The sequence below is a fragment of the Eleutherodactylus coqui genome, chromosome 8, assembly GCF_035609145.1.
Source record: "Eleutherodactylus coqui strain aEleCoq1 chromosome 8, aEleCoq1.hap1, whole genome shotgun sequence".
NCBI classification, from domain to species: Eukaryota; Metazoa; Chordata; class Amphibia; order Anura; family Eleutherodactylidae; genus Eleutherodactylus; species Eleutherodactylus coqui.
In genome coordinates, this window is record NC_089844.1 from 143,918,775 (window position 1) to 143,932,126 (window position 13,352).

Here is a 13,352-nt window from a genome sequence, read left to right on the forward strand (position 1 = left end):
GTCTGGGATTGTGTGAAATTGCGTGAATTTTGGAATGGCGTACTAGAGATAATTAAGAAAATGTATCTTGTCGATATTGGTCTCAATCTCAGACTTTGTATATTGGGTATTATTGATGGGCTCGATGAGCATACCCTTTTGAGGAATTCAGGGAGCATTGTATCAGGCACAGAAGTTGATTACTGCCGGTTATAAGTAGCCCGCCCCTCTCACCCCTCGACAGTAGAAGATTTTGTCGCAAAAATAAAAGAGGTTGTATCTGTGAAAAGGGGGATGAATCAAAAAAGAGGCTGTTTGATAAAGTTTGAGGAAATTTGGGGACGATGGTTGGATATATAAGGGGACAGTTAATATTGAATGCTGGTTGCATAGGAGTACCGTAGTAAAGCTTATGGGATTTAGAGTGGGCTAGGGGGATGCAAGAAGGTGGAGAAGAGTTATTCCCTAATGTTGTTGTGGTTTTTGTTTTGTTTAAGTAGGTCTTGTTGGGGATGGGAGAGGGTATGATTTGTTTAACTATAATTACATTTTAATGCACTGTTTCATGGTGTAATGACATGCCTTATGTATGTTATGTTTATGTATATTAAAGGGGTTGTCCCGCGCCGAAACGTTTTGTTTTTTTTTCAATAGCCCCCCCGTTCGGCGCGAGACAAACCCGATGCAGGAATAAAAAAAAAAAAACGGCCAGTACTTACCCGAATCCCCGCGCTCCGGCGACTTCTTACTTACCTAAGTAAGATGGCCGCCGGGATCTTCACCCACGATGCACCATGCGGTGCACCGTGCGGTCCATTGCCGATTCCAGCCTCCTGATTGGCTGGAATCGGCACACGTGACGGGGCGGAGCTACGAGGAGCCGCTCTCCGGCACGAGCGGCCCCATTCAGAAAGGAAGAAGACCGGACTGTGCAAGCGCGTCTAATCGGACGATTAGACGCTGAAAATTAGACGGCACCATGGAGACGGGGACGCCAGCAACGGAACAGGTAAGTGAATAACTTCTGTATGGCTCATAATTAATGCACAATGTACATTACAAAGTGCATTAATATGGCCATACAGAAGTGTATACCCCCACTTTGTTTTGCGGGACAACCCCTTTAATGCATAGAAATGACAAGGTGCTGTATGAAAATTATAACTTCAATAAAAATGATCTGACTAAAAAAAGAAACAAGATTGAATCAAAAGACCGCAGAGTGAACACTCTCCCAAACCAACTATGGCTTGGGGGACCCCGCCTAAAAGCAAGGCGGTCGTCCCGATAAGGATGGCCCCACGTCTTGCACCTAGGGAACCTAGCCGGCCCTAGATGGAGGGTTCGCAAGAATATATAACAGATGGTAAAGCTAACTAATCTAGAAAAAGGCATATATAAGACAGAAGTCCACTGCCACAACAACACCAAAGACAGGACAGGGTACAGGTGTCCAACAACTATACATGCAGGGCATAGCTCAGGCATCCACCAACCACATGCATGGAGGGGATTCCGGTGTTCACATGCAGATGCATTGCCCACCAATGAATGGAGGGGAAAAAAATTGTACAAACGAGCAAAAGTGAATGATAATCATTCAGTGTAAATGCAAGCCAATGACTGAATGAAGAACAAAAAACGTTTGCTTCTCATATGTCATTCAGTTTCTGTAGGACCAAAAATCATTGTTGGCTCATTCACGTGTTGTTACATTTAAACAGCGTCTGTTCAGTGTTTAACATAGGAATGTGAAACACTGAAGAAGAGGACAATTCTTGTTCAATGAGTCAACGATGAATCTGCCTGTCTAAATAGGCTGCATGAGAGCAGCGAATGAGTTATTGATGATGTCACCAGCTCGTTCCGTTGTGCAGATGACAATCGTGCTGTGTAAAAGGAGCATTAGACCAACTTAGAAACACCAAACAAACAAAGGGCAGCACAGCATGCATGCACACAGATGAATAACCAGCACCCATGTGAGGGCGGGACTGCAATGAGTACACATCCATTATAGCTGATTGTATGTCTAGGGGATGCAATTCCTTGTTGGCCAAACAGTCCGCACACCCATGGAGATATTGTAGCAGGGTAGAGAGACGGGGCCCATTAAGGAATTCCCAACAGGCAACACCAAAGGGATCTTCTGCATCTACAGAAAACCCTAAGGGATTTCCAAAAGACGACATCTAAAGACCTTTCTGCAGTGACAGGAAAGAGGCATTCAGCAGCGGCCAAGGCACAGTCATGTGAACCAGGCTGACATAGAGACATCATCCAAGTTCTACTTTCTGACTGCAGCTGGCATGCCACAACATGTGCCTTCAAAAGCTTCAGGGTAAGGCCCCCTGTCCACGGGCGATGCGAAGTCCCGCGGCAGATCTCCACCGCAGGAGCCGCCGCCTGGAAGCAGGAGCAGCTGCCGATTCTTTACCGGTCAGCCCTATCTGATAGGTAGGCTGTCCGCGGAGAATCGGGGAAATTTGAGCATGCTGTGAATTGCCCGCCGCGAGCGAAAAATCTCAGTGATTCACCGCTCGTGGACAGGGGCCGACGCTTTCCATAGCAATGCTATGGAAAGCGTTGGCCAGGGTGATTCGCTGGCAGTTTACCGCCGGCGAAATCACGCCCGTCGACAGGCACCCTTAGGTAGAAGGTTGTTGGGCATTCATAGACCCATCCAAGAAAGGAGGTAGGTGGGTGGGCGTAGAGTAAGTTTGGAGGTGTCTAAAGAGGTACACTGGGTCTGAGGCCCAAGGTTAATAGTCTTATAGGTCCTTCAATCTTTAGCATGCTCCTATTCTCTTGAAGGAGCTAATCCAATAGCAAACAGGATAATCTCGTAAAGTTTTGCACCTTGCTTAAGAGTGGCTTTTACATTAACCCAACAGCTATGTTTCAACTGAAATTTACATAATTATGCATGGGGGATGGGCATGATAAAGGCTCAAAATATATGAATGAAAATACAACAAATAATTGTGATCATGTAGGCTAAAAATGAACTAATTTCCATATATTACCCACAAATTCCACCATCATTAGAAACAATATAGTCCTGACAAGATGTGTCCTGTATGTTATATATAAGATTTGGCCAATCCAAACTGCAGATGTTCCCTCAGCGTTATCATTTACAGCTGTGTTATAATTGTTTAACAATTATTGCCAATAAAATGCACAGAACGAAAGAAGACAGGAGAATAGGATACATTTCCTGGTCTGGAACCTCCAGGGGACGACGTAGTAACATTATGTGCTGCAATGTTTATTCCAGCTCTGCATCATGCTCGTCTTAGTTTACATGCACATAAAATCACCGGCTGTTTGTAGAAGTTATTTGTCATGTTTAAGTTTGTTTTAAGGAAAGTAATAGGTACAAAGATTTGCTGTGCACTGCAATATTATCCCAATGCACAGGAAAACATAATAATACTGCTCCTATGTACAAGAATATAACTACTATAATACTGCCTCCTATGTACAAGAATATAACTACTATAATACTGCCTCCTATGTACAAGAATATGACTACTATAATACTGCCCCCTATGTACAAGAATATAACTACTATAATACTGCCCCCTATGTACAAGAATATGACTACTATAATACTGTGCCCTATGTACAAGAATATAACTACTATAATACTGCCCCCTATGTACAGGAATATAACTACTATAATACTGCCCCCTATGTACAAGAATATAACTACTATAATACTGCTCCTATGTACAAGAATATGACTACTATAATACTGCCTCCTATGTACAAGAATATGACTACTATAATACTGCTCCCTATGTACAAGAATATAACTACTATAATACTGCTCCTATGTACAAGAATATAACTACTAAAATACTGCCCCCTATGTACAAGAATATAACTACTATAATACTGCTACCTATGTACAAGAATATAACTACTATAATACTGCTCCTATGTACAAGAATATAACTACTATAATACCGCTCCTATGTACAAGAATATAACTACTATAATACTGCCTCCTATGTACAAGAATATAACCACTACAATACTGCCCATATGTACCAGAATATAACTACTATAATAGTGCCCCTATGTACAAGAATATAACTACTATAATACTGCTACCTATGTACAAGAATATAACTACTATAATACTGCTCCTATGTACAAGAATATAACTACTATAATACCGCTCCTATGTACAAGAATATAACTACTATATTACTGGCTCCTATGTACAAGAATATAACCACTACAATACTGCCCATATGTACCAGAATATAACTACTATAATAGTGCCCCTATGTACAAGAATATAACTACTATAATACTGCTCCTATGTACAAGAATATAACTACTATAATACCGCTCCTATGTACAAGAATATAACTACTATAATACTGCCTCCTATGTACAAGAATATAACCACTACAATACTGCCCATATGTACCAGAATATAACTACTATAATACTGCCCCTATGTACAAGAATATAACTACCATAATACTGCCCCTATGTACAAGAATATAACTACTATAATACTGCTCCTATATACAAGAATATAACTACTATGATACTGTTCCTATGTACAAGAATGTAACTACTATAATACTGCTCCCTATACACAGAATGAAACTACTATAATACTGCTCCCTATTTACAGGAATATAACTACTATAATACTGTCCACTATTTACAAGAATATAACTACTATAATACTGCACCCTATGTACAAGAATATAACTACTATAATACTGCCCCTATGTACAAGAATATAACTACTATAATACTACCCCTATGTACAAGAATATAACTACTATAATACTGCCCCCTATGTACAAGTATATAACTACTATAATACTGCCCCCTATGTACAAGAATATAACTACTATAATACTGCTACCTATGTACAAGAATATAACTACTATAATACTGCTCCTATGTACAAGAATATAACTACTATAATACCGCTCCTATGTACAAGAATATAACTACTATAATACTGCCTCCTATGTACAAGAATATAACCACTACAATACTGCCCATATGTACCAGAATATAACTACTATAATAGTGCCCCTATGTACAAGAATATAACTACTATAATACTGCTACCTATGTACAAGAATATAACTACTATAATACTGCTCCTATGTACAAGAATATAACTACTATAATACCGCTCCTATGTACAAGAATATAACTACTATATTACTGGCTCCTATGTACAAGAATATAACCACTACAATACTGCCCATATGTACCAGAATATAACTACTATAATAGTGCCCCTATGTACAAGAATATAACTACTATAATACTGCTCCTATGTACAAGAATATAACTACTATAATACCGCTCCTATGTACAAGAATATAACTACTATAATACTGCCTCCTATGTACAAGAATATAACCACTACAATACTGCCCATATGTACCAGAATATAACTACTATAATACTGCCCCTATGTACAAGAATATAACTACTATAATACTGCCCCTATGTACAAGAATATAACTACTATAATACTGCTCCTATATACAAGAATATAACTACTATGATACTGTTCCTATGTACAAGAATGTAACTACTATAATACTGCTCCCTATACACAGAATGAAACTACTATAATACTGCTCCCTATTTACAGGAATATAACTACTATAATACTGTCCCCTATTTACAAGAATATAACTACTATAATACTGCACCCTATGTACAAGAATATAACTACTATAATACTGCCCCTATGTACAAGAATATAACTACTATAATACTACCCCTATGTACAAGAATATAACTACTATAATACTGCCCCCTATGTACAAGTATATAACTACTATAATACTGCCCCTATGTACAAGAATATAACTACTATAATACTGCCCCCTATGTACAAGAATATAACTACCATAATACTGCCCCCTATTTACAAGAATATAACTACTATAATACTGCCCCCAATGTACAAGAATGTAACTACTATAATACTGCCCCCTATGTACAAGAATATAACTACTATAATACTACCCCTATGTACAAGAATATAACTACTATAATACTGCCTCCTATGTACAAGAATATAACTACTATAATACTGCCCCCTATGTACAAGAATATAACTACTATAATACTGTCCCTATGTACAAGAATACAACTACTATAATACTGCCCCTATGTACAAGAATATAACTACTGTAATACTGTCCCCTATGTACAAGAATATAACTACTATAATACTGCCTCCTATGTACAGGAATATAACTACTATAATACTGCCTCCTATGTACAAGAATATAACTACTATAATACTGTCCTATGTACAAGAATATAACTACTATAATACTGCCCCCTATGTACAAGAATACAACTACTATAATACTGCCCCTATGTACAAGAATATAACTACTGTAATACTGTCCCCTATGTACAAGAATATAACTACTATAATACTGCCTCCTATGTACAGGAATATAACTACTATAATACTGCCTCCTATGTACAAGAATATAACTACTATAATACTGTCCTATGTACAAGAATATAACTACTATAATACTGCCCCCTATGTACAAGACTATAACTACTATAATACTGCCTCTTATGTACAAGAATATAACTACTATAATACTGCCTCCTATGTATAAGAATATAACTACTATAATACTGCCCCCCATGTACAAGAATATAACTACTATAATACTGCCCCATATGTACAAGAATATAACTACTATAATACTGTCCCCTATGTACAAGAATATAACTACTATAATACTGCCTCCTATGTACAAGAACATAACTACTATAATACTGCCCCCTATGTACAAGAATATAACTACTATAATACTGCTCCTATGTACAAGAATATAAGCACTATAATACTGCTCCTATGTACAATATAAGCCCTTTTCAAAAAGTGGGTAGAGTCTAGCATTAGAGGATGTGGCCACACACACAGTCCATCACATTTGCAATGATGTTGATCATAAACTGGTGTACATTATAGCAGAAACCTACACCCACTCCATGCTGGTATCCCTGTCCGCAGAGGTACCACCAAATGAGACAAATGTTTTAAGAGGCTTGCACCTTTTAATACAAGTGTTGCTATGAGCCAAGAGCATACCATATTTTTCTGACTATAAGACGCAGTTTTCAGCAAGACAAAATATTTCTGAAAAGCGATTGTGTCTTATGGTTCAGAGGCAGGGGGCCTGGTAGATCCAGTGGAAACAAAATCAGTCTTTAGCATACCTGCTGCGGGTGTGTGTGTGCATGTAGAGAGCTGTATGTGTGTGTGTGCATGTAGAGAGCTGTATGTGTGTGTGTGCATGTAGCAGAGCTGTATGTGTGTGTGTGTGTGTGTGTGTGTGTGTGTGCATGCAGGAGAGCTGTATGCCTATGTGCATGCAGCAGAGCTGTGTGTGCGCACATGTATGTAGTACAGCTGTACGTGTGCGTGCACGAAGCAGAGCTGTGTGTGTATGTGAGTGCTGCAGAGCTGTGGGTGCATGTAGCAGAGTTGTGTGTGCTGCAGAGTCATGTGTGTATGTTGAAGAGGTGTGTGCACTGTGTGCACGTAGAATGTGCATGCGTCAGTGCTGTGTATGTATATAATGTGAGCTTATGTGCTTGTGCAATTGTTTGAATGAACACACTAGGTTTAATAGGAGCTGACTTTTCACTGTTAAACCCTTTTTATAGACGAGAACACCAGAGTTAGGACTTAAACAGATGAGCGTGATACGCAATACGCTCATGCGCAATTTTTTTGCATAATGAACTAGTGTATTTTCCACTCTTGAGTGCATAAATATTGAGTGTATTTACCAAGGCACCACTCGTTCACGCAAAGGGGGGGATCATCCTGCCCTGATTTAAAAGGCTAATTAGCCTAACAAGGTGTCGGTGATCGCGGGTAAGCACTGCGTTTCGTATAAAACTGCACGGCCCTCTACAGGGGTCTTCGGTGCATAAACACACACAAGATAGGTCAGGTCCTAAGTTTTTGCGCCCTGTTTTTGCAAAAAGTGAGAAGAACCCATTCAAATCAATGGGTTCTGCTCTCAGCGTTATGTGCGCCTGAATTTCCTGCGCACAAAATCAGAGTGTATCACACCCATCTATTTAAGCCCTTAGGGTGGTGTCACACGAGCGTAAGCGCAACATTTTTGCGCTGTGAAGGAATACAATAAAAGGCATAAGGAACTCACTAAAGCAGCCAACTGCTCTATTCAGTAACATCTCTTATAACGAATGATATCATACTCTCTCAGGCCTCAATCAGATGAGCGTGTTTTTTTGCGTGACTATGTGCGCAAAAAAAATGTGCTCCTTGTTTATGTGGAAAAAGCGTGAATGGGCGAGGTTTGCGCATGAAAGTTTGCGCAGCTGCTCCATGAAGGTCCCCTCATCAGTGAACACTGACTTCCCACGGGGATGAAAGAATCCCCTGCCACAGTTGTAACAATTACCCCCCCTCCCCCATTGAAAGCAATGGGATGAAGGCAACCCCAGGAGGAATTTTTGGAGAAGGACTTGAAATATACACCTTATCCCTAAAATAACCCCTAGCTGCTGAATAAAAAAATAATAACTCACCTAGCAGCACTATCGGGGCTTCGGCGCCTCTTCTTCCCGCCTACCCAACACTGTTCTACATCATTTTCCTCTGGCCGAGGATTTAAAAATCCCCGCCTCCTGGAAGAGCTGCCTCTGATTGGCTGAGCGCAGGGACTAATCACAGTCATTTAATCATTGAATGGCTGTGATTGGTCGCTGCCCTCAGCCAATCAGAGGCAGCGCTCAGCTGTCATTCAATAAATGGCTGAGCGCTGCCTCTGATTGGTCACAGCGCTCAGCCAATCAGAGCCAGCACTTTCAGAAGCCGGAAATTTTTCAATCCCCAGCCACCAGAAAGAAGAAGACTTCCAGGGATCGGGGAGAAGAGACAGACAGCGTTTGTAGGTTAGTTAAGATTTTTATTTTCTTTTTTTCTGTAGCTAGTGATGATTTTCAGGGTAGGGCTTATATTTCAAGCCCTCTCCTCCCCTCCCCCTTGAAAATCCTTGCTGCAGAGATTGCCTTCATCCCATTGCTTTCAGTGCCGGCCCCATTGAAAGCAATGGGATAGCATTACGGTCCTCTGCCACAGTTGTGGCAGAGGATTCTTTCATCCCCACGGGGACTCCCATCATCACTGAACAGTGTGACCGTGCTGTCACAGTGTTCAGTGATGAGGGGACTCCCCGTGGGGATTAATGGAGTTTCGGTTAACTCTGCGCATATGAACGCTTCTTTAGGAACCCATTGTTTCTTTTAGAAGCATGCATCATGCGAGCGCAAAACACACGCTCGTCTGAATGAGGCCTCAATGTGCACAAATGGAACGCACAACCGTGCATGCATCAAAAGAAAGGCAAAAAGCCCAATTGCACCCCAGTAAATCAATATTTTGTATAAAATAAAGTACAAATGCATAAAAATATAACAATACTTTATAATAAAATGTATGAAATTACAAGTACCAGAAACCGGTACATAAAGGTGCATAGAAGTGAAAGTGAAACACACCTGCCCCCCAAAGTGCTAGTGATCAATAGATACATAATAGTAATAATACATATATACCCATAATTGTCACATGCACAGTTGTACGTTCCATTGCTGGATGCAAAGTGACACATGACATTCATTCTTGTCTTTTATTGCATTTGCAAAATTTGCTAATAAAGAGATTTAGCGGGGTGGTCTGTCTTCTTGTAGGCGGGGTGGTCTTCTTGTAGGCTATATATTAGTTCGGCATATAAAACATGTCTAAGTATAAACGCCCCTATGTGTCTAGCAAGATGCATTAAATTTATCATATAGCATGCACCACTATGACAGATTTAGACAACATAAGTTTAGAACAGGCAGAATAGAGATACGCCATTTTTTAGACTGCCTGGTCAAAGTTTACACTATCTAAATATTAGACAGGATTAGTAAATCTGCCCCCGTGTTAGAAATTTGGGTAACATTTCCTTACATGATAACCAGGTTTTATTTAAAGGGAATGTGTGACCTACCTTAAACTCTATAATCTAAGCTTATGGGCTGTAAGTAGGTGACTTGCTGAGTCCAGGAATATAAGGGTTATACTTACCTCCCCTAGTGTCCCCCCTGTTTGACCGCTTAAAGCCACCGCTGAGGTGCACTGAGCGGAGCTATTTTTAAGTAGTTGGACAATTCCCAAATTAGAATAGGGGGACTACTTAGCAGAGCCGCTCAATGCATTCAGCGGAGGCTTCCAACGCTCAAACCGGGAAAACGACGGGGAACGTGATTCCCCGGACTGTACAGGTCAGTTACTTTCAGCCCATAAGCTTAGCGTAGTGGTCTACATGTAGGTGACCCATTCCCTTTAAATGTCGTCTTTTACTCTGGTGTTTTGTTTGTTTTTTGTGCTTGTTGTGCTCCTTCTACATACCGTAACCCACATGCACCAGATAAAGATGCATTTCTAGTAATCACTGGGCTACTTGTGTCATCTTCAAGAAGATTAGAAGCGTGGGAAAAGACAACTTGTACAAATGTAGATAAAACTGGAGTTTCATATTTAAAGAGGTTGTCCGGTTGCTGGACCATATGTATAGCTTCAAATATGTGAAAGTAACAAAAGCAAGGCTACTTACCTCTCCTCCGCCCCGGTGATCCAGTGCTGCGGCACCAGGAGGACCGTGGGGCTGCAGCACTGGATCGCCGGTGCAGAGGACGGATAAGTACCCCTGCTTTTGTTACTTTAACACATTTGAGGCTGTACTTAAAAAAATGCCCATAAACCAGACAAACCCTTCAATAAGGAACCTACTATGTCCTTGGTACATGTAAGGCTCTTATGGATGTTCTGGCGCAAACAGAAGAGCCTGGCTAGATGTATAGCCATAGGGATTTTATAGCACTGGCGTAAGTATAGGGGATGCGGTTGCCCCCGGGTCCAGGACCCTTAGTCGCCCCATAAGGCCTCTCCTCTCCATATAGGGAGCCCAGTACTATGAATACAGCATTATAGTTGGGGGCCCTGTTACAGGTTTTGCATTGAGGCCCAGGAGCTTCAAGTTACGCCTCTGATTTATAGGTAGCAGTCTCTCTTGGGCCACACAGGAAAAAACAAAAGCATTTTTTAGGTAGAGGGCCATGCTTTTACAGTGGGGCTCAGAGACATCAAATTATGCCTCTGAGCCATGGAGCTCTCATGGCAGAGTTGTTGCTTTTCTTCAAACAGGACTTCATCCTAGCCCTCTGTTTAAATACCCTAGCCAAGGTAGATTGGCTTGTTGGCCACATGGGCACATGTCCCGCCAGGCCCTCTTAGCACTGCCCCAACCCCTGGGCACTCTGTGGAGGAGATGGTCCTTCGCTTTTCCTTAAAGAAGAGTAGCATACAGTAATACTGAGATGTTTGTTTTAATAACAATATATGCAGAACTATATATTGTCTCCATAGTACTGCCATATATTGCCAACATAGTGCCATACACAGAACACATAACATTGTCCAAATAAGTGTTCTACAGTGTGCAAATAGCAGAGCCATTGCCATAAAACTAGGGAGGTAGGTCAAAGCATGCTGCGTGTATTATAGGTCTCTAAATTGTGAAGGCGCTCATGCTACTGCCTCTTGTTGCCCGGCCTATAAATTAAAAAGACATCTGTGCTTGAGGACTGGATTTTTACAGAAGACGTATAGGTTGAAACACTACGGAAATGGAGCTCAGTGATACAAGTGATTATGTAATATAGTCTACTTAGAGATATGACAGAGCCAAGTTTGTCATTTGGGGCATAATATGTTTTCTATTGCATGCTTTTACATAGGACTGTTGCATCTAACCCTTCTGTATTATATGAACGGTCTATGCACTAAAATTGCACAAAGATAAAATTTTATAGGGTTAAAAAGGAAAAATTTAATTCTGCTACATCTGTAACTAACAGATAACTAGATATCCAAGAGGTGGCTTATAGGGATTCTGTCCCCAGGTTCATGAAGCCTAACATGACGACAGGCTGTGCCGTTCTCTCCCCACCCACAGCATGTGGACTGACAGCTCTTTCCCTATACACAAAAGGGGAGAGAGCTGTCAGTCTACATGTTGTGGGCGGGAAGAAGACAGCAAAGCCCGCCTCTGTAAGTCAGATTTCAGTTTCATGTCCAACTTCATGAACCTCGTAACAGGTCCTTTAAGGCTTTTCCACCTGACCCCATCGACTTTGATGACATTGATGTCTATACGAAGCTTTAGAGTATGTATAGCAGTTACCTGAAAGTTGTAGCTCTGCAACTGCAGTAAAATTGCAACTATGAGCATGCCCTAACAACTTGTTGGGAGTTATAGTTTCACTACAGCTGTACAGCCAGGGGTGTAAGTATAGGGGGTGCAGAGGGTGTGGTTGCACATTGGCCCTGGAGCTCTAGGGAGCCCATAAAGTCTCTCTTCCCCATATTGCAAACCAATATTATCAATAAAGCTTTATAGTCAGAGGCCCAGCAGCTTCAAGTTACGCCTCTGTGTACAGCCACCGGTCACAGACCACTCCTATATACTATGCTCCATTTTTGGGATTGTCCAGTTTTGACTAGAACCAAAGATGATATATATAAGTTATCTGATAGTTATCCACGTGCCACTTCACAAGCATTTTATAGTTTTCAGTTGTTTTTACGTTTCTCAATAGTATTTTACAATTTCTGTCCTTAACTGTAATTTGTAAAATTTGCAAAATTGTGTAATTAGCGTTTACAGTCAACACTAGAAATGATATAATCCTGAACTAAAGTCCCCACATAGACACAAACTTCAATGCCGTAATTAGTTTTCCGGTCATTTACTGTAGGTTGGATACAAACACACATTCTAAATTAATTTAGCAGTTCCTCTATGGCAGACTAAATTTGGAGTGATATCTTCTTACATATAATATTCCCCAAGCGGCTATATCTCTGGTAATATAAGTCGTAGATTGAGTTATCCATTTTTGGAAGAGTCCATTATTTTATATTAAAAATTAGAAGTTCATATGTTTTTTTTTTTCCAAAAAATGTATTTAAAATTTGTCTGACTTAAACTATATTTTTGATAATTGGCAATTTTTTAAAATTCTTTTCCAAATTTGTTTTATCTCCTATTAGCATTTTTAGGTTTTACTTCTTTTTTTAATCCTTATATTCTTGTTTTAATACAGACCTATGTGGATTACCTGCATGATGTCTTTCCATACAGAATGTGTACTTAAGAAAAGCAAACCTATCTGCCATATTAAGATCACAATTCAAACATCTCTATCCCAAAGCAAATAAGCTGGAGACGAAGAGTGCCTGAATAGATTTT